Source organism: Camelus dromedarius, chromosome 15 (assembly GCF_036321535.1).
Source record: "Camelus dromedarius isolate mCamDro1 chromosome 15, mCamDro1.pat, whole genome shotgun sequence".
Taxonomy (NCBI): domain Eukaryota; kingdom Metazoa; phylum Chordata; class Mammalia; order Artiodactyla; family Camelidae; genus Camelus; species Camelus dromedarius.
The window spans coordinates 31,734,948-31,754,890 of record NC_087450.1 but is presented as its reverse complement, the minus strand read 5'-3'; the positions used below and the strand labels follow the sequence as shown (position 1 = coordinate 31,754,890).

Sequence of the window (19,943 nt, the reverse complement as noted above, 5' to 3'; positions counted from 1 at the left end):
TGGGGCCATGCATACTTGACTTAAAAGTTAGCACCGAATGCAGCTTTATCTGATCAGGGAAGCATGAAATAGAGAAGGAAGGGGTAAATTTCCTTTGCAAAGCAGATAGCCCAGGATGTATTTTTCATGCTGGAGATTTGCATCAGCTTGAATAAATGGCAGTGGTGGTTCCCACCAGGTGAAGTGAGCGCCAGTGAGATCAGGGAGAGAGCAGTGGGCATGGCAAAGACTACCACATAGACTGAGTCTCCTGGGCCCAAGGAAAGGGACACAGGGCAATGGCCATGTTAACCTGATTCCCTAATGCCCTCTCTGTTTATGCAGGGCTCTTCGGTTTTCAGAGTCTTTACATTCCTTCACTCATTTGATCACCATAGCAACTAGGAGGTGACCAGGGCGTAGGTCATTATCACCAGTGACAGGAGGCTGAGGTTTGACAAACGGCTAAGGTTAAATGGAAAGGTAGGATGAGAACCCAGGTCTCCTAACCGCCTCGTCCAAGGTGCTTTCCGCCACACCAAGCTGCTGCAGCCACTGGGATTCAACCTTGAACTTCTTAAAGGCAGCGACTGCCTTAGTCATCAGCGTATGCCTCAGGACTTGGTAAACATATTCAAGAAATATTTGTTAAATTTCTTGAACTCTAGTTTGACTAATGAGAGAGACAGGCCTTTATGATTTACTTGAGTAGGGACAAAAAAAGTCAAAGTCCTGCAAGGTCCTACATGATCTGGCCCCTGTTATCTTTCTCATCTCCTTCAATTCCCGCATTGGTAACTCCCCTCTGGCCACTCTGGCCTACTTGCTGGTCTTTACACATGCCAGACAAAGTGCTGCCTCAGGACCTTTGCAATGGCTGTTCCTTCGGCTTATAACACCCTTCCCCAGATACCCTCATGGTTAACTTCCTTGACTCCCTCAAGTCTATGTTCAAACATCACCTTCTCTATAAAGCTTGCCCAAAACAACCCTATTCGAACATGTAACCCTCCCCCTGCTCCAGGGCTTCCAATCACTCTTACCTCGCTTTATTTCATTAATTGGCATTTTTTGCCTTCTATCATATTGTATACATTTCTTATTACTTATGATTGTTATTTATCACTTATCATTACACCTACTAGAATATAAACTTCAGGAGGGCAATGATATTTAATTCACTAATGTGTATTGCAAGGGTGCAGAACAGTGTCTGGCACACAGTAGACTCAGTAAATATTACTGAATGAATGGATTTGCAAAGTTACAAACACATTTTTATTTCATAGAGAGGTTTTCTTTCTGGTCTATCCAAGTGTATATAAGCTTACCTGTGGTATAACTGACTCTTTTTTTGGTACTTCTGGGTGGTCAGGGAGCAGGGAATCTGTCCTACAACTTTTTTGAGGGAGAGAGAAGGAGCAACTGTGGCCTGAATCACTGATCTAGAATCTTCTCCCACTGGGTGTGGGCCTTCTGACTCTAAATGGGGGTTCTTGCAAAAAGGAACAGAAGGGCAGCTGGAAAAAACCAGGAAAATACACTCCTCATAGTAGATTTTCAGTGGGGCTCTCACATCTCAGAATCAGTAAGGGATAGCACCAACAGGGCTACATGGAGCAAACCTAGACATTGAGGAAGGGACAGAATGTGACACCAGATCCACCGATGTTGCAGCACTGAAGCCAGGACAGGGATTCAAAGCAGGTGGGCAGGCACTGAGTTCAGTGCACAAGACTTCTAGACCCGGGCCCAGACCAGCACTGAGCAGTTGGGGGCGTGCTGAGGGTGGAAGTATCTCCAACATCGTGGAGTTTCAGCAAGTATGTCAAGCCAGGCGAGCTGGAGAGCTGGCTTCAAGCACCCAGGCAACTGCGCAGTGTAAGTTAGAGCCTTTGCTGTTGACGGGCTGCTGGGGCCCAAATCTGGTCACCTGGGCAGAAACCAGGAGAGAGTGGAGCTGGAGCTCAGGAAGGAGGCTCATGCGGTGCTCAGGCAGGACGGGCTGTTGTTAGTCTGGAGACCTCAGTGTCTCCTACCTCACCCCAGGCCTGCCCTGGGAACTGAGCTGGGGATGGGCTGTGAGAGAGGGAGGGATGCTGAGCAGGGTGGCTGGCAGGGCTGACCCACATGCAGAAGGTTGCTTCTCAAAGAGGAGCAGTTCTTCGCTTGCCAAGGCATTGTGGAGAGAGACTGCAGGGGCTTTCAGAGTCAGGGTCAATGTCAACATCTCCTAGAGCTGGGCAAGTGGTTACTGTGTCAGAGCTTCAGTTTCCTCACTCTCTTCCCTCACAGGAGTGCTGAAATAACTGATGGAGAGTGTGCTCAGACAGCCTGCGTACCAGCCCAGCCCCTCCCTGGAAGGACCAGCGGCCTCTGGTTTTTCTACCACGGCCCTAACCCAGGCAGGTTGGAGGAGCATAGCCTGGAGCATGCCCTCCACCCCATTTCCCATCCCCCAGCCCGCCCTGTGCCCAGCCAAGAGCTGGTTTATTCGAACTAAGAATTTAAATGTAAATATGCAACATCCCTTCCCCTCTCCCTCCACTCAGCAGGAGAGAGCGTGTGTCCGCCCCGTCAGCTGCAGCAAGAGTGCCCTGTGTGCCGAGATCCTATCTATGCCGAAAAGAGCAGAAATATTAGACGCGGCTAAATAAGAAAACACAGATTATTGCTGGAGACCCCTAAGGCCTACTTTGTCTGTGCAATAGTTTGTTTTACTTTTCACAGAATTTATTTTGGCTGCAGCCAGATTGATGGTGATTATATCTGAAATCCCTCCCACATATCTGTCACATAAACACTTCGTTTAATTCAGGTTTGTAAAAGCTACGGGCCAACAGGGAGCTGGGTTTTCCAATTAATTAGCAGACGCTAATGTCGGGCATCTTGTCACATGGCCCAACGGCTCAGAGGCTGAGGGTCCAAGAGGGGATGGCAGGCAGCCCTGGCCCCTTTCTCAGGAGTCTGATCCCTTGGCCAGTAAAGGAAAACCAAGGGAAAGGTGGAGGAGGAAGAAGAAGGCTGCTCGCTGCCTGGCCTGGCTGAGGAGGAGGATTCCAGGCAACAGAGTGGGCCAAAGTCACCCATCCGGGCACAGCCAGAGGAGGAGGGGAGATGCATAGGCGTTTTGAAGTGGATACAAAATAATCCCCAGGCTTCCTCGGACTTTCTGTCGATAGCATCACTGGATCCGACACCTCCTGGGCAGGGGAAGGGCTTTGGGGGCCAGTGGCTGGGGAGGGAGGCCCCTGTTCAGGCAGCCGAGGGGGGACACAGAGCCGGGAGCCTTGGCAGCAACGGCTCTGATTCCCTGAGACCCCCAAACCGTCTGCTCCCCAGCGGCTGCTGCAGCCCTGCCAGCAGCGGGCAGGATTTCCTTCTGTCTGATGGGACCGTGCCCCTAACAGGCTGCATATGCCCGCCAGCTGTTGCTCCCCTTCTGCCCCCGCAGCTGAGACAAGAAAAGCATTATTTCCTCCTGGCCTTCTAATCTCCAGGCCTCTCTAACTTCACAGGTCTGCTTTGGGCATCGTTAACTCGTTGCTGCTTCTTGGGGCAAGTCCCTCTTAGCTCAGAAAAGCCTCTTTTTATTCTCCCCAACCCATTTGCCTTTCCCGTTGATGTGGGGTTCCTTCACTAAGGGGCTGGGAGTGTGCAGAACTTCAAGAAGGAAATCTGGTTTTCAGAGGCTTTATTTGCTTCCTTACTGATTCGGAAGAGGCTATTCTGTCTGCGTGAATGGTCCCAAGCCTGGGAGAATTCCTGGTAGCCCAAGAATAAATATTTTTTGAGCACATTAGCCTCCGGTCTTTACATGGACCATCTCATTTAATACACAAAAAACCCATCCAAACAGCTATTTTGAACCCCATTTCACAGATGAGGGATCTGGATGGAGAAGAAAAAAGATGTACAGGAGGTGACAGCAAAGAGGCTGAAACAGCACTGAATCTGTGTCTGCCTGAATCCAGGGCTTTCCAGAAAGGACACTGGGACCAGAAGCAAGACTTTCCCACTCTTGTCTTTGCTGCACCACTAACAAGGATGACCTGGGTCAAGTCCCCAGCGCTCCCTGGGCTTTGTTTCCTTCTGTGTAAAGGAGGGGTGGGTAGCACCTCCCAAGCCCTGCCTTCCGGAGCCGCCTGTCTTGATTCCACCTCCAAATAACCACAAGAACTGGGCCATCCTCAATTCTTAACCTGCAGAGGGACCGGAGGCCAAAATCCAGCTCAAGCCATATCCAGTTACTAACCAAACACTTGTTTTTCTTCCCGACTGAAACTGGACATGCCTGTCGCTTGGGGCTCTTGAATTGTTAACCCTTTCACAGCAGCCCTTTTTTTCCCTCCCGAAGCACATAAAACACAAGGCTCAGATTGGCCAAGACATTACTCAGCTCAGACCTTACCTGGGGAGAAAGATCTGTGGAAGCCCAACCAGAATGCACCATTTTTGACTTCACCAGTCCTAATTTTTCACTTCTGTCCTTTGTAATGTGAGGTTGGAAGTGTGATTCCTATTTCACCCTCCTTCTTAAAACAAAGGACGCCATTGTTTAGAGGGCTGGAAAGGAGAGGCTGGTTCTGAGGAGAGAGAAGAGACCGGAGTTGGGGTCAGGGGGTCACGTCTTGGTATAGACAAGCTGTTCCCAAGGTGGAGCTGGGGTGGGCAGGCTCCTGGGAAATGCCCATCCAATCAGGGCACCCCAAATCCGCAAGGAACTCCCCATCTACTACTTCAAAGGGTACTTAACTCTATTCCTCAGGGCTCTCCTCTCAGGACAGGACTGGGGTAGAGTTTGGTTCTCCTGCACTGAATTTCACTGGATTCCAAGATTTTTAAAGCTCCACTCCCAGCGCCAAAAACAGACAAACAAAACTGAAACAGAACAAAAAGCAGCCTCACGGGACAGTCCTGTAGAAACCATGAGGATCCAAATTCCAAAATTCTGGAGTTCACCCCAGCGTTAAGGATGTGATAGTCACAGCCAGGAAACAAATGCAGAGCCTGAGGGCTGGCCTCCAGGCTCAGAGGCCTAATTGTCAGACTGCGTTTCCAGATGCAATGTTCCTGCCTTTGGCACGAACGTTTTCTATAACAAACCCACTTTGGGGTCATTCATCAGTGTATAAATACACACCTGGGAGGTGGGGGACAAGCCCCCATTTTTCTGGCTTTATAAATACGGAACTCACATTTCTCCCATTGACATTTGCAGAGGGATGATCGATTAGAGGGCCTTGCACCACGGAGCAATTTCAAATAAACGAGAGTCGGCTGTGCATGCTCCCGCTCTCCACGCCCTGCAGAGGAAACGAGCCTTGGCTTCCAGCCTCTTCCTTGTTAGGTGAGCGGAAGCAAAGACCCAAGCTGAGAGGGGTCCCAGCTTCAAGCTTTTAACTCACCAAGGTAGGGGGAGGAGGGTATGAGCTCTCAGTTTCATGTGTGCTACGCTGCAAATAGGGAACCGGAAATCCAGAATGCAAAGCACTTAGACCTCCAAGGCCTCCTAGGACTAAAGACATGGAAGTGGGTGAGACTCACTGCTGGGTGACTTCCTAGTGTCACTAGTTATAGGGACCTTGGGCCACCTTTGATTGTGGGCCAAGTTGGTAGTTATTCAAGTGGAAACACTTGAGAAAACCACTAGCACTTTTGGTTGACCCAAAGTGTTGTCTGCATCTGATGCCTGCAGTGACACCACTGGAAATCCATTTCTCTGGGTTGACAGTGTTACCAGCTTGTAACATGGTGAGGATGCCTGGGGAGGAGGTGGGAGTGGACTAGAGGTGCACTGGGAGGAGGCTGGGTACACTGGGAGGAGCTGGGGTGGACTGGGAGGAGGTCTGAGGTGCACTGACAGGAGGTGGAAGTGAATTGGAAGTTGGGATCAGGGAAAAATGCACCAGAGCCAGTGAGGGCTCAGAAAGGGCCCTACGGTTAGACCTAATTGTCACCTTAAGAAAGGCAGCTCCAGTCAGCATGGGAGGAGGGTTGTAGGTCATGAAGTGAAGGCAGTGGGTATGGAGACTTCTTTTTTCACAAGCCTGGGGGTTGACGGAAGATGAGAGAACTTCGACTATAGCTAGATAAGACAACTGAATGAAGGATTTGGGGCAGCCTTCTAGACTTTAGGGCAGTTCACATAATACACTACATGTGAAATTACCTTCAAAACAGTAGTGGGGCATATGGATGAGAATTTGGGGTCCTGATTGTTAACTGGTAGGAGTGTTGAGTCAGCATACAGGAGAGACTGGAGCCTCACCCGGCCGGCCGTACTGTGCCCTCCCCCTCTCTGAACCTCCACAACCTCGCGGGTTTTTCTCCAGAACTTCAGTGACTGTGGCTTCTCCACTTCGGCCATGATACCCACCCTGGGAGATGAAGCCCGAGCCTTGAATGCCTGGGAGAGAAAGGTGTGAGGGAGGATTACTGAAGGAGCCAGCCGCCCCCTCCTCCTGTTAGACTCTTTCAACACCAAGCAGGCGTCTGGCACGGGCTGAACTTTTAGAGGGAAAGGCCAGTGTGGTGAGGGGAGGGCTAAGTGGAGCCAGTCAATGGCTTGAGAGGAGAATTAAATTTCCCCAAAGAGGACTGTCTTCTTGGAATCCCTGAAAGCTGTGTGACAATATAATTAAGTAGGAGGCCAGGACAGCCTGTCAAGATGGAAGAGTGCTTTTGCCCCGCCTGAGGGGGTGGGTGGGTGAGCAGGGCCGGTGGGGGGCAGGGGGGAGGGCGTCAGGCCTGCCATCAGCACAGTAACTCCAGTGATGCACTTCTCTCTGTCAGAAACAAGGTAAACTGAGGCCCTGAGCCAGGTACCTCCAACAGGCAAGGATGCCCGCTACTCACTGGCACGCTTCAGCAGGACAGAGCCACTCGTAGGAATTTCTGACAGCCCAGCCCCATGTGACCTCTTCTCTCTCCAAGCTCAGCCCAGTGGTCACCAACACTGGTTAGCACTTTAGGTTGTTTTATTTTTTCGGCCTCTTTGCAGGAGCATTGCCCACACGTCACCATCACATTTGCTCCTTGGATACGGACATGGGTGCAGCCAGGAGGGGCTCTGCATCCACAGCAGAGATGCAGAGGGAGAAAGAGAGAAGGATGGGAGGGAAGAAGAGGGAGCCCTCCCCTGAATAGCAAGAGACTTTACTACAAACTCAGTGGCTTGGTTTCCCCACTTGTAACTCCTGGACTCCTATACTTGTAATGCAACTTCCGCCTCGTCATCCTGGTCCACCACCACCACCCCCACACAGCTGCTTCACCCAAACTAAGGGCTCCAATCTGAACCGCTCTTTGGTTTGAAAAACACTGCTGAATATCCTTATCCATGGACAACAGACACTAACATTCCTGTGTAGAGATAAACATATACGTGTTCTGTCTCCCAGTCATTTTAAATAAATGTTACCACAACGCCTCCACTTTGCAGACTTTTTAAAAATCAATACTGCCTGGAGTTAGCAAATAAGGAAGGAAATCACTGGGAAATGCATTATTCATGAGCCTGCCGGAGTGCTGATGACTGGCAGTGATAAAGGTCCCAGTGTGAGCGAGCAGCCGAGCAGCCGTCCTATCAAGTCAATCTACCCAGCCTGCTTCCTGTTTTGGGGAGCAAGGATATTGCCTCTCATCACTTTTCTCGTCGCTCTCATTTAGGAGAGTGGGATCTGTGCACCTGTGGGAACTGAACCTGGCTTTTGCTCAGGTCATGACACACGGGGAGCAGGATGGGACCGGGCAGAGGAGAGGACTGAATTCCCGCAGGGGAAACTCTGATGAGAACTACTCAGAACTCTGTCCTCTGTAGCTCTTCAGCTCACATCTTCTTGTGAGTGAGAAAGAGTCCGTCTCAGCCCTTGAGAATTCCAATTGGCAAGAGGAAATAATCATTGGACATTAATCAATATAGAGCCCTTTGCCTAATGGAATTCTGGGAAAGGCTCTCAAAAGCCGAATCACAGGGCTAGTTAGCAATGGCTTGGCTACCTCATCAATTAGCTTTCCTAGCAGAGACAGGCCACCAGGCTTGGAGAAAGGAGGATGGGGAGAGAGGAAGAGCTTTTGGGGCAGGGAATACTGGGGCTTGCTCACAGATCCTCTGCTGGGCCATCAAGTTACCTCAGGCAAGATGCTCCACTCCTCCTGGGCTCCTGAGCACCTCCCCCACCACTAAAGTAAAAAGTGAGGAACCCCACAGTTTCAGGAAAAGAGACTCAATTGCTTCTGAAGCATTGCATGAGCCTGAGTGGAAGAGAAAGGGAAAATTGAGGAGAAGAAAAAATTGCCATGTTCAAATGAAATGTCCAAAAATTAACACAGACTCATGCACAACTTATGTGCACCTGAGAAGCGTGTTATGTAAATGAACGTGGTTCCAAAGAGCACTGGTTCACACAGTGGGTGTGAATCCAGAAGAGTAAGCCCTGTGCCACTGCCCCCCATAAGATACAGAGACCACTGGAAGAGAGGGATGATGGGTCATTTCCAGCCCTGCCAAATCAGCTACAATCCTTTGTGTTAAGCCTCTGGAGGAAAGTGAGAGTCAGCTGTCTGATGCGGTTTGTTACAGCCCCCGACTCCACTCCTTGCCGGAACTGAAAGCAGGCCGAGCAGCTAGAACTTCTAGACTTCAGGGTCCAGGTCAGAGATCAACGGATGCAGTTCCAAAGGAGGGGTTGGGGGCAGGAGCAAGGTCCACGCACCCAGTCCTCCAGCTGCCCAGGTGGCCAGCACAGGGGAGCAGAAGCAGTGTCGTCCCCTTTCAATCCTGGCCAAGCAGGCAGGGTGGGCCGGAACCAGCACCAGGCAGAGCCCAAGCAGCAACACTCTGGCATTACTCAGCTGAGGGCAATGAGGCGTTATTCAGCACAAGCAATGAATCCCCTGTTACAAAAATCACACCGTTTTTCACGGGGAAAGTCTGAGTTACAGATTTCCTCCTTTTAAACATTATGTTGGTATTTTCATGCACGTATATGGCTTTGAACAAGGTTAACAAAGATTGACAAGTAGCAATTCTGTTGGTCCCACTTTACCAAATAGAGGAGAATCGTTTATAATTTACATGGTCAACTGTATTCAAGCACATGTTCCCAAATTCTGTGACAACTGTTCTTTTAACTGAGTGACCATTCCTCCTGCAGTTTCACTTGGCAGTTACCTGAAGGAAAGCCTTGCAGGACTCAACACACAGAACTACCACGATACCCACTGGGAGGTAGAAAGAATGTCTGAGGAGCAGGGAGCTTTCACCAAGCTTGTGCACTGTACTCTCAGAAGACACATGTCCTTCAGCCTCTTGCCCAGACGTGGCACCTGAGCGCCCGAGCCCAGGAGCAGAAGCACTGACAGCAGAGCCGCCGCATTAGTGCTGACAGCGGCGACGGGCTGCAGAAACGGTTCTGTGCGTTTGCTCTCTGCGTCATGGAATCTGGACCCATTTAGTGTAGGGGTGGGGAGAAGAATACACAACAACACCCTTCTTCTCTTAATAGTCTCAGAGTGTAGCCCTGTGTCAAAAAACAGCATAGAATAATAGGACTTGGTATTAAAAGTCATCCTACGAATCATTAGTCCAGTGTTTTCAAAACTGAAGTTCCCCAGAACATTTTTTCTAAGAGGTGTTAACCGGTAGGTTGTATAAAAAGTACCCAATGGTCAGTTAGTCTGGGAAGTATTTAATACTCTCCCCATATACTCACAATGCACACTGAAATATTGAAGGCACTGAGAAGTACTACAGTGGATAAATCTTCCTTCTGATGTGTTCAGCATCTCCAAAATTTATCCAAGGATGGAACAATTTTCCCTTCAGTGTAGCTAGTAACATATTATGAAATGACGTTACTTTGGTTAAACATCTATCTGTCTTCCTCCTTTCCACCCCCCAGCTTTCCTGTCCCCACCCCACCCACTCACTCACACATTTTACCAAAACCTCAAAAAGGTTAGGTGAGTGCCCAGATGAAGCCCTCAGAACACCTGCTTGAATAAGGCAGCTTGTTGTATGTGATTGATTCCTTTAATGGCCCCAATTTTTCAAACTTCCCTGGATCCACACCCTTTACCACATAATTTTACAGTTCCTTCCATGAGAAGAGGAGTATATTCCCCACTCTTGACTCTAAGTTGGCTCATGTGACTTGGTTTGGCCAATAGAACAGACGGGATTCCAGCTCCCAGCCTGTATAATTCAAGGGGCTGTATGATTCCTCTTGCTCTCTTCCACCTGTGCCAGTGCCACGAGGACATGCCTGGGCTAGCCTGCTGAAGGATGAAAGACATGTGGAGCAGAGCCCAGTCACCCCAGTTGCCCCAGACTAGACCACCCTAGATCAGCCAATAGCCAGTCAACCACAAGACATGGGAGTGAGCCCAGCCAAGAACAGCAGAAGTGCCTGGCAGACTCCCAGCTGACCCTGGAGGGGTGAGCAACAGACACTCACTGTTGCATGCCACCGAGGTTTTGTGGTTGCTTGTCATGCAGCGTGCAGCATTACTGAAGAAAGAGATAATTGGTACAGTGTAGTAGAAAGTACATGGGCTTTGTTTTGGAGTCTACTATATTTATATTCAAATTCTAGCCCCACTGTCTTTCAGCTGTGTGAACCTGAGCTAGCCACACAACTTCTTATAGCTTTAGTTTCCTTGTCTATGAAACAAAGATAACCTCAGAGCATCATCTTCAGGACCAACAGAGAAAACATGTGAAAGCAAAATAAAATAGTGTCTGGCTACATGATAGGTGATCAGTAAATGCTGCTTCCTTTGCCTGGAATCCTTTAACTGAAGGCACAGAGCTTTCATCTCTAAGGCTGAGTACTTCGGTGTATTCCTTCATAGATTTGAACAGCCTGGACTCAGAGCCCACCAAGATTCCCGGGCACTGGGGCCATCCTGATGTACATCCTGTTTAGCACTTAGTGATACAGCAAAGACTTCTTTCCAATATTTCAATTTCTATGTCAATAGTCTTCCACATCCTTTACAAAGCTCACAAAGTAACCCAAAGAGTGAATACTTCATCATTTATTTCGCCATTTGGGATGTTTCCATCATTTTCCCCCACTAAATAAGAAGTAAATGTATATTAAATACCAAGATAGATGAGGTGATGTAGTTATAAAATAGCATATAAGGAAGAGGAGAATAGTAAAAAGAAGACAAAGTCTTTAAAACTGACATTGGAAACAATGGCCCTGCGTCATCAATGAACACGACGTCTCTGCAACAATTCTGTTGAAGAAGAGACGCAGGTAATATATTCTTGAAAACTGTCTATTCTGAGTGGTTAAAATAAAAGCTTTGCTGTCTGCAGGAAAAAAAAAAAACACGGTTGTCTGAGAAATGTCACTTCTGAGGTGCACCCAAGCCAGATAACTCAAATTTGCCTGCAGATTTTTAAAGACAAGACAAAGATGAAGCCTAAACTTTTCCAGTTTCAAGGGTTCCACTTGGTGAGATTTGGCTGTTAAAACCATCATGATCCCCACCTTTGTGAACTATTTTTATTCCTGGTCCTCTCAGTAGTAAAACAAGAGCAGCAGCATCTGCATTCCTCCAAAGCCCTCTGTGAGCCCACAGCTCCCTCAGAATGCCACTCTCCCCCTCCCTGAGCCTTCCAATGCAAACAGTAGGTACATCTGAAAACAGCCGCGGCCAACTGCTCACCATTAGCCAATCTCTCGCTCCTGGAGGAAGTCATCCTAGCCTACCGCGGAAGTCCATTTCCAGTTATTACCACTAGACAAATGGCTTTTAAATTACATCCTAAAAGGCTAACAGGCCATTCGTCTTTTTAAGTAATGGCACAGAAAAACTGTATTACTGCCATCCCAGCCCTGCAAAGGGGTTCCGACTTGAAAGAGGAGTGTGGATGGGTGGATAGGAAAGGGGTCTAGGAGACAGAAACACCCAAGGCCGGCGGGGGGGGGGACCTTGATCCAGAAAAGCCGGTGGATTTTCTAGAGCCAAATGGAGCATGCACACTGGCTAGACCTCTGAGAGGGCAGAGTTGATGTGGCTTTTCCTGGAAGGTGTCTAAGGTCAGCAAAGAGAACTGAGACTGAGCTTCTGGAATGGGAAAGGGGAGCGGTGAGTATGAGGAGCATTGACGTGGGCAGAGAAAAAGCTGGACAACGGCCGTGACCTCCGGCCTCGACCAGCAGGCTAGAGTTTGGACTTTATCCTCAAACATGCAATCTCGGGAGCCATGGACTTCCCAAAGAAGTGGCCAGATGCTCTGACTCTGAGCTCAGCCTCTGGGCTTCTGGCCTCTCCCCTCACCACCCTTGGGACATCTTAAAAGCCAGGAACTGCTACCTCCACTGGGCCAGGCGTTAATTCTGTGACATGTTATGAATAGGGAAACATTAAAGAAAGAATTCCGGCATTCCTCCTCCTGCTCTAAAGCCTTTGTTTACCTTCTTAGTCCAGGCCTGTCAGTTCCCCCATGAGCTGACAGGTCTGGAGGGTGAAGGAAGCTGTCACCGCATGGTTTCCACGCTGACAGTCTGTCTCGCCTTCGTTTCAGCGCACAGCCCGCCTCGAGGCACCAAGTCACGCTACATCTTTCAGATTGTGGCCTCCCCGGGGTATGGCGGGACCAGAGCCCCCAGTCTGGAGCCCAGAGAATCGCACAGAGGGGCCTCTGGGTCTGCTGAGAACAAAAAGCTGCCAGGTTTCAGGGATGAAGTTATCATCATCTCACACGGCTGGCCTCACCGCCTTCCGGGGGAGAGGTGCTACTCTGTGTAACTTTCTCCCTCCTGCTTTCTGCAAGAGATCTGAAGTCCCATCCTTCATGGAAACAGTCGCTGGCTGTTCAAGATACTCCATATATTAACTTCATGTCCCTCAGACTGGAATTTCACGCTCTTAGATATGCTCACCGTATGATGAATAAGCATCACTTAATGTGTAGGAGAGCTGATTTTATAAAAATAAAGAGTTTGTGGGGGAAGCCACTATTTCTATACTGAAACAAACACAAACATTAAGAAATACAATGTAAATTTTACATGCATTTTTAAAAATAACATAAAAGTTCAAGATGTTTCATTCTTATGGAATGGAACTAAGCCCCTAGATTACTTGGATTTATGTTTTCACTCTTCTCTGATTTTAGGGATGCTTTGGTGAAAAGTTTAAGAACCACTTAACTAATATGACAAGTTACAAAATAGTTCTCAGTATCCAGTTTCCAGCAAGTCTACAGAATATGTCTGTCTCAAGTTCTTCATTTATAGCAATAATAATAAAATAGTATCTATATGCCAAGCTCTAGTTTAAGCACTTTATATGAATTACCTTCTTTACATATGGCCACCGACCCATGAAATAGGACATTATTATTACTGTTCCAAGAAGTGAAGTGACATGCCCAAGGTCATGCAGCTTCGAAGTGGCAGGGCTAACATTTAAAGCCAGTCAATATGACACCAGATGCCTTTCTTAGCTGTTCATCCACACAGCCTATAAAACAAAGGGGCTGAATCAAGTGATCTCAAAGGTCACTTTCAGCTGGGCACTCCCAGGGCTGAAGCAGAAGAAACACAATCAAATAAAGAGAAACTCTCTTATAAATACAATCCAATAGATAAATGAGTTTATACTGTAGAGCACAGGGAAATATATTCAATATCTTGTAGTAGCTCATGGTGAAAAAGAATATGAAAATGAATATATATATTTTCATGTATGACTAAAGAATTGTGCTGCACACCAGAAATTGACACAATATTGTAAGCTGACTCTGACTCAGTTTAAAAAAAAAAAAAAGACAATCCAAGATGGCCAGGGCATCCTTAGTTTATTCTCCTCCACTTTTTGTAGGTGGGAATTTTGAGCTGGCTTCACTATTAGAATCAAGTCAGGCAAAATGGAATCCAAGAAGGCTTCCTGGAGGAAGCCCTTGGAGTGGGCTCAGAGGGTAAGTATCCCAAGAGCTTTCCAAAGCACACACAGTGCTATGGTGCGGCCAACATCTGTAGAATGGGAGTGGCTGCTTAGTAGCTACACCCACCTAGAAAGCAAACAGAGAAGACGACAGTCAGGGGACAGACGTGTGATGTGAAAGGAGGCAGTAGGGCTGAAGCGTGAGCCCGAGAGGAGTGCCTGTGGGCTCCTAAGGGCTCTGAGCAAAGTGGTTCTGAAGGACAGGGACATCTGGTGCCCAAATCCCACCTCTCTTCTCCTTCCAGAAGTTACTTCTTGGCCCAGGATGCTGGCCCCAAGATCTTGGGGGACTGTTCTTATATAAATCACAGTAAAGGCAGGTTTAATCCACTGAATCAAGGGAGGAAGCAGACAACCGCGCAAGAGGTCAAGGGGAAGAGAAGACAAGGGGAGACGAGCCTCAGTGGGAAGATGTGTGTGAGGGAGGAGAGGCCCCACCCATTTCCTGGCCCATCAACTGCTGGGTACAGCTGCATGGACCATGGGATCAATATTTGAGAACATGGAATTTTTCTTAGCATTGATGTGAAGCCTCCCTTTACCCATCTGTCTCTGTCCTCCACCTCTACCCCGACAAACAGTCCTGAGCTTCAGTGCCTCCCACCTGCAGCAGAGGATTCCCCAAAATACATGGCTCAGGATAATGCTCCCAAAGGACCTGGCATCACGTGGCCAAGGACATGATGCAGGGGAGATTTCAAAATATTGAACTCTTGTACAACTTGGGCACCAACCAACCAGAACAAGGATCTCACCAGACACCTTCATGTTAAGTCCTTTCTGCCATTTAGCTCTAACCTTCAGGGACATCTCCCCTCTGGGGCAAGCAGCCACCCTTAAACTCAGCTGCTGAGGATCTCCCCCACTGGCAGCACCTGCCTCTGTGCCTTGAATCCCTCCCCAGGGTTCTCTTTAAGTCCCGGGCTTTCTCCAGCAAAGTCTATCAAAGCACATGACCCACGTATCATTCATTTCCAACCTGCAAGTTGTCACCCAACCTCTCCCCCTGGAAAGTGCCCTCTCTTCCCCTTCACAGGCCACATGTCCCCACCCTGAGCTCTGCCTGTGGCCTCCTAACTCCAGTCATGCTTCCCTTTACTCCAACCAGTGTTGTTAGCATCTCTTCCAGGACACTTTAGTCTGGACTTGGCATTGATGTTAGGGAGCTCTGCTCTTAAGTGGACATTGCCCTACCGTGTCCATTTGACTGCTTCATCCATGAGTTCTACCACCCAGCCGAGGCTGTACGCTCCTTGAGACAGAGAGCAAGTGTCAGTTTCTTCTCGTAACCCCAAGGTGCGCAGGGCAGGACTGAGCACTCTGCAGGTGTTCAACAACCTCTGAGTGATCCAAACTGACCTATGCTGGATCTGAGTCCTGGCCCTGACTCTGGCAGTCACCTCCTTCTCAGGGCCTCGGTTTCCTCATCTGTAAACTGGGAGATTGGACCGTGGTTCCTAATCCTGGCATCATGAAAGAGTCACCTAGGGATGTAGTAAAAGTCTCACTTAGCCAGGGCCTATCTCAGGCCTTATGCTTGAATAGTGTTGGGTAGAATAGACATCAATTTTTGTCATTTTTTTTAAAGCATTCTAGGTGATTCCAATGTGCAGCCAAAACTGAGAACCCCTGGATTAGATCACCACAGTCCTGTGTAACTATGTGCTTCCACAAGTTGAACTGAATTGGGTGGTTTTCCAGGTGAGGTCATCCCTGAGAGAGGGTTAGGTCCAAAGCTCTTCCTCACTGACAGGCCGGGCAGAGGCCGCAGCTGGGGGCTGGAGCAATAGCCACTGCCAGAGCTCACAGCAGGTCATCACCTGCGCCTGCGGTGGGTCCTCCCCTGGGCTGTTCCTAGGTGATGCTCCAAAGGGCTCGTAGATGCTGAATGAAAGGGTTAAGGCGTCCCCCCAAATCTGCCCCCAACAACACATTACGTGTTCTTTAAAGTGTCAAGAAAAGTTCAAGATTGTTGTTGGCAGGTTGTGCCAAAATTCTTGCCTGAACATATTGGATTATAAAGTATGTGGATGTGACAGGCATACCTGACAGATCAGTTTGCTTCACACTAAGATGGTGTTTAGAAGAAAGACGTGTTTTTTCACCGTTGTGGTTTAGAGGTTTTCGGTTGTTTTGTGTGTTTCCCAACTGTTTTCATTCTTTCCTCCTTGAAATACGGTCCTGACTTTGAGTTGTGACATCAATTAAAAACTAAGCTAATGAAAAAGCGAAACCCATGGGAGTACATTAAATGCCACTTAGGAAAGTTGATTCCGGCTCCTTCTCAAAGCCAAGTCTTGGACACCAAATCATGCTCAATTACAGACCTTCATTTTCCCTCGGTTATAAAAGTCTTTTTGTAACTCTCCTTCATTGTGGGGCTGCATAAATGGGGCATATTCATATTCTCTCTCTCTCCCTCCTTCCCCCGCTCTCTCACTTGTTGAAACAAGCATAGTAATTGCATTACCAGATTTCCAGGCTTAACTTTTGGTTCAAGGAAAAGAGCTCAGTTTGAGTGTGTATCTGTAATTAGAGGTGGTAGGGTAATTAGCTGCACACAGCTAGATTGTGTCTACAAGGGACCTAGAAGACAGGTCTATTTGTTCTGTCTCATCAAACAATTTAATCAAACAGTGACTGCCTTGCTCACAGGCCTCACAGAACAAATATTTGCTGATTGATTGATTCATCAAACAACCGGTCAATTCAGTTAAACCAGCGGTTTGCTGCCCAGTAAGCCAAGGAAAGAAAAATAATTGACCTAAGTCTTTCACTTTTCAAATGGCTGCTTTGCTTCCTTACAGAAACAACAGCAGAACAGCACATGGTAAAGGTGCTGAAACCTGCTTCTTTCTTTCCTTTTAATGTCTTTCCAAAGTAAATAGCATTTAAAAGTTAATAGGCTACAAAATGAAGCTCAGTATGAAAATCTACAAAAGAGACTCATCACTTTGTCTACTCGAAGGCCCACTTCTCTGAGCAGCCCGTCTCCTTGGGGTCATGGTGTCCCCCATCATTGAGAGGCACTTAAGTCAGCTCATCCCTCCAGCAGAGCAGGTGTGACCCGTGGAGACAGCCTCTCAAGTGCCAGGAGGAGATGCAGTCACATTGCTGGGTATTTTGCTGTGGGCATGATGCCAACATCTAGGTGCACCAGGAACACCCAGACTGGATGCTGGTGTCATGCCCACCTCACAGAGAAACCTCTGCTTTCTTTGTTGCTATTAGCAGACTTGTAATGACTGGCTAGGAACCCTGCTCAGCCCTGTTCTGTCAGTAGAAATTCCTGGTGGGGAGTGAGGTGTTTCAACACACTTAATTTTCCATTCTGGACTAACTGACCAAAGGAGATTTGTCTCTTTTGGGCCCAGAAGAAAGAAGTTTGCCCCACAGCAAGGCAAGGCTCCAGCTGTGCACAGAAATGCCTGGCTGGGGGCTCTCTGCAGAGGGTGAGGAATGGCAGGGAGGCCATTTTCCATGAAAAGCAATTTAAAGTGACATGATGTTAAAGGCCAGGAGTCCAAAAAAGGCAAACAGCCCATCACCTGTGAGTGATCCCCTGAGCCTGGTCACATTTTTTAAAAATCCATCTCACAAATTGTTCAGTGTTTAACTTGAAGTCCATTTGTTAATTTGGTAAACACTGGCATGATATTGACAATATGACTCTAATCCAGGCAGGAAGGAAGTATCAGGTGTCAGGCAACTTCAGCCCCCTCTCCAGTCCCTCCTCACCTGAGGGCCAGGGAGGGGGCAGTGACAGTTCAGACAGCAGGTGGAAGAGCAGCAGAGGCAGGGCCTCCTTAACCCTCTGTGTGCCAGGACACTCTCACTTGGGGGGAAGGGGCTGAAACCACAGAGCTTCCCTCTCTCTTAGGAGTACAGAGCAGTTTACAATTTATCAATCACCTCTCACAGTTCCTAACTAATTAAACCTTCTGGCCTGTCCTATGAAACCAGCTGTGATGGTCAGCTTTTAAGTTAATTTGGCTGGGCCATGGTGCCCAGATATTTGGCCAAACATTCTGGATGTTTCTGTGAAGGTTTTTGGTTTTGTTTTTTTTTTTTTGGATGAGATTAACATTTAAATCAGTGGACTTTGAGTGAAGCAGATTGCCCTCCATAATGTGGTGGGCCTCGTCCAATCAATTGAATATAGAACAAAGTTTGACCTTCCTTGAACAAGAAGGAATTCTGCCAACTGACTGCCTTTGGGAGTTGAACAGCAACTCTTCCCTGAGTGTCCATCCTGCCAGGCTACCCTGCAGATTTTTGACTTGCCAAGCCTCTACAATCACATGGACCAATTCCATAAAATCAATCTCTTTCTCCTGTCTCTCTCTCAAAAAAAAAAAAAAAAGAAAATTCTGTTGATTCTCTTTCTCTGGAGAACCCTGACAAATATACCAGAAGTGTTATCAATTCCATTTTATGGATGAGGAAACAGCTTCAGTGACAACAGAAACCAAAATTGGGCCATTGCAGTGTAAGCTGGTCACAGAGAGATAGGTGTTAGGTCTGTGTTCTCACATGATGACTTTGCCATTCAGTAACATAACAACCCAGGGCTGGGAAAGAACCCAAGAGTCAGGGCTTTAGCCCCTGCCATCAGACAAGTATGTCTTGATCATCTCACTTCTGTTCTTGAAGATTTCTGGGCACGTAATCCCACTACCCCGCCCCTATCACCCATTGCTTCTTCCTCCACTGCCAACTGGAACTACTTTCTCTCCTAATTTAAACTTATTTTCTTTGGTGATATCACCCACACCGGAGAAAAATGCTGCTTATAAAGTTTCTAGTGGGAGCCCTCTGTAAACTAAAAGACAATTTAAAATAGCTTGTGGCATAATCTTCAGAGCACAGAAGATGCACAGAATAAACAAATTAAACAATTGTGTTGTGGTACCCTACAGAGGTGACCTGGGCTTTGTAAACTGTAAGGCAAATGTGCAAACAGAAGTCGCCATCATCATTAACGTTTCAGGTTGTAGGACTGGCTGAAGCTGAGCGATCACTCGGTTTCGCAGGTATGTAAGAAGCAGATCATAAAGGCTTCTGGTTCAAGGGGTTGAGACTATTTCATGCTAAAGATTAGTTTCAGTGAAATGATATGAGATTTAATATCCAAAACTTAACTAAATTAATTCTGGACTTCCTGGCTCAGACCCTCTCCAAACCCTCCTGTTTCTTCTAGTAAAATAAATAGGTTCCCCTTCTTTTATTAAGGAGAACTGTTTGGGTTGCAAGAAACAGAAGCCACCTTAAGTTAACTTAAATACAAGTGTAGGTCTCACAGAACCTGAGGACAAGAGCAATTAAACCTAAGGAGGGGGCTGGAATCAGAAAATGGAAGGCCATGGGGAACCCAGGGGATGATTTTTCTTCCTCTCCCCATGACTTCATTCTTGTCTCTCTGCTAACTCAGTCCACATAGTGGCAAAAAGCCTCCTGGCTGGTCTAAAATTTATATTTCTCCTTTGTTCAAAAGTCTAGCCAAGAATGGAATCTCTTGGTCCTTATTCCAGATTTTTCGGTATGGAATTCTGACTGTTGGGTTTAAGCCAGATGCCCATCCCTTACCCAGTCAGCTGTGGCAGGGGTCTGGGGTCAGTTAATACCTCCCACATGTCTGGTAGAGGACCTTTGGCTATAGACCCTTGTGACCTGGGACTATGGGATGGAGACAAGTGAGTCACCCTCTGAATTGTCGACCATACCAGGATCTCTCAAAGTTGTTCTGCATCCATACCACCTGGGAAGCTTGGAAAAAACACAGATTCTCCAAGCCTACTCTAGCTCAGAGACCTTGGAGCAATAGCTTCCAGCTCAGCAGCCTTGCCTACCTTCCCCACAATGTTCTAGGAAGGAGAAAGGATAATCGCTACATTGAGCAATAACCTCTTCCCCTTTTCCCATCCCTACTTCCTCCCACCCAACCCAAATGATTCCATGCAACTGTCTGAAAATCCTTTTTTGGGAAACCACTA

The 19,943-nt window shown here is 47.7% G+C and overlaps 1 long non-coding RNA gene across 4 annotated transcripts in view; it reads right to left on the bottom strand.

Moving 5' to 3' along the window:
• LOC135322974 (uncharacterized) overlaps positions 1–19,943 on the bottom strand; it is a 155,647-nt gene that overhangs the window by 99,195 nt on the left and 36,509 nt on the right. For 3 of the 4 annotated variants that reach the window (XR_010384034.1, XR_010384032.1, XR_010384033.1), the window contains exon 1: positions 4,391–4,559. The exons of the other annotated variant lie outside the window; for it this stretch is intronic. This is a non-coding gene — a long non-coding RNA (uncharacterized LOC135322974). Of the gene's footprint in view, positions 1–4,390; positions 4,560–19,943 lie in introns of those variants that run through there. 4 annotated transcript variants of the gene reach the window in all.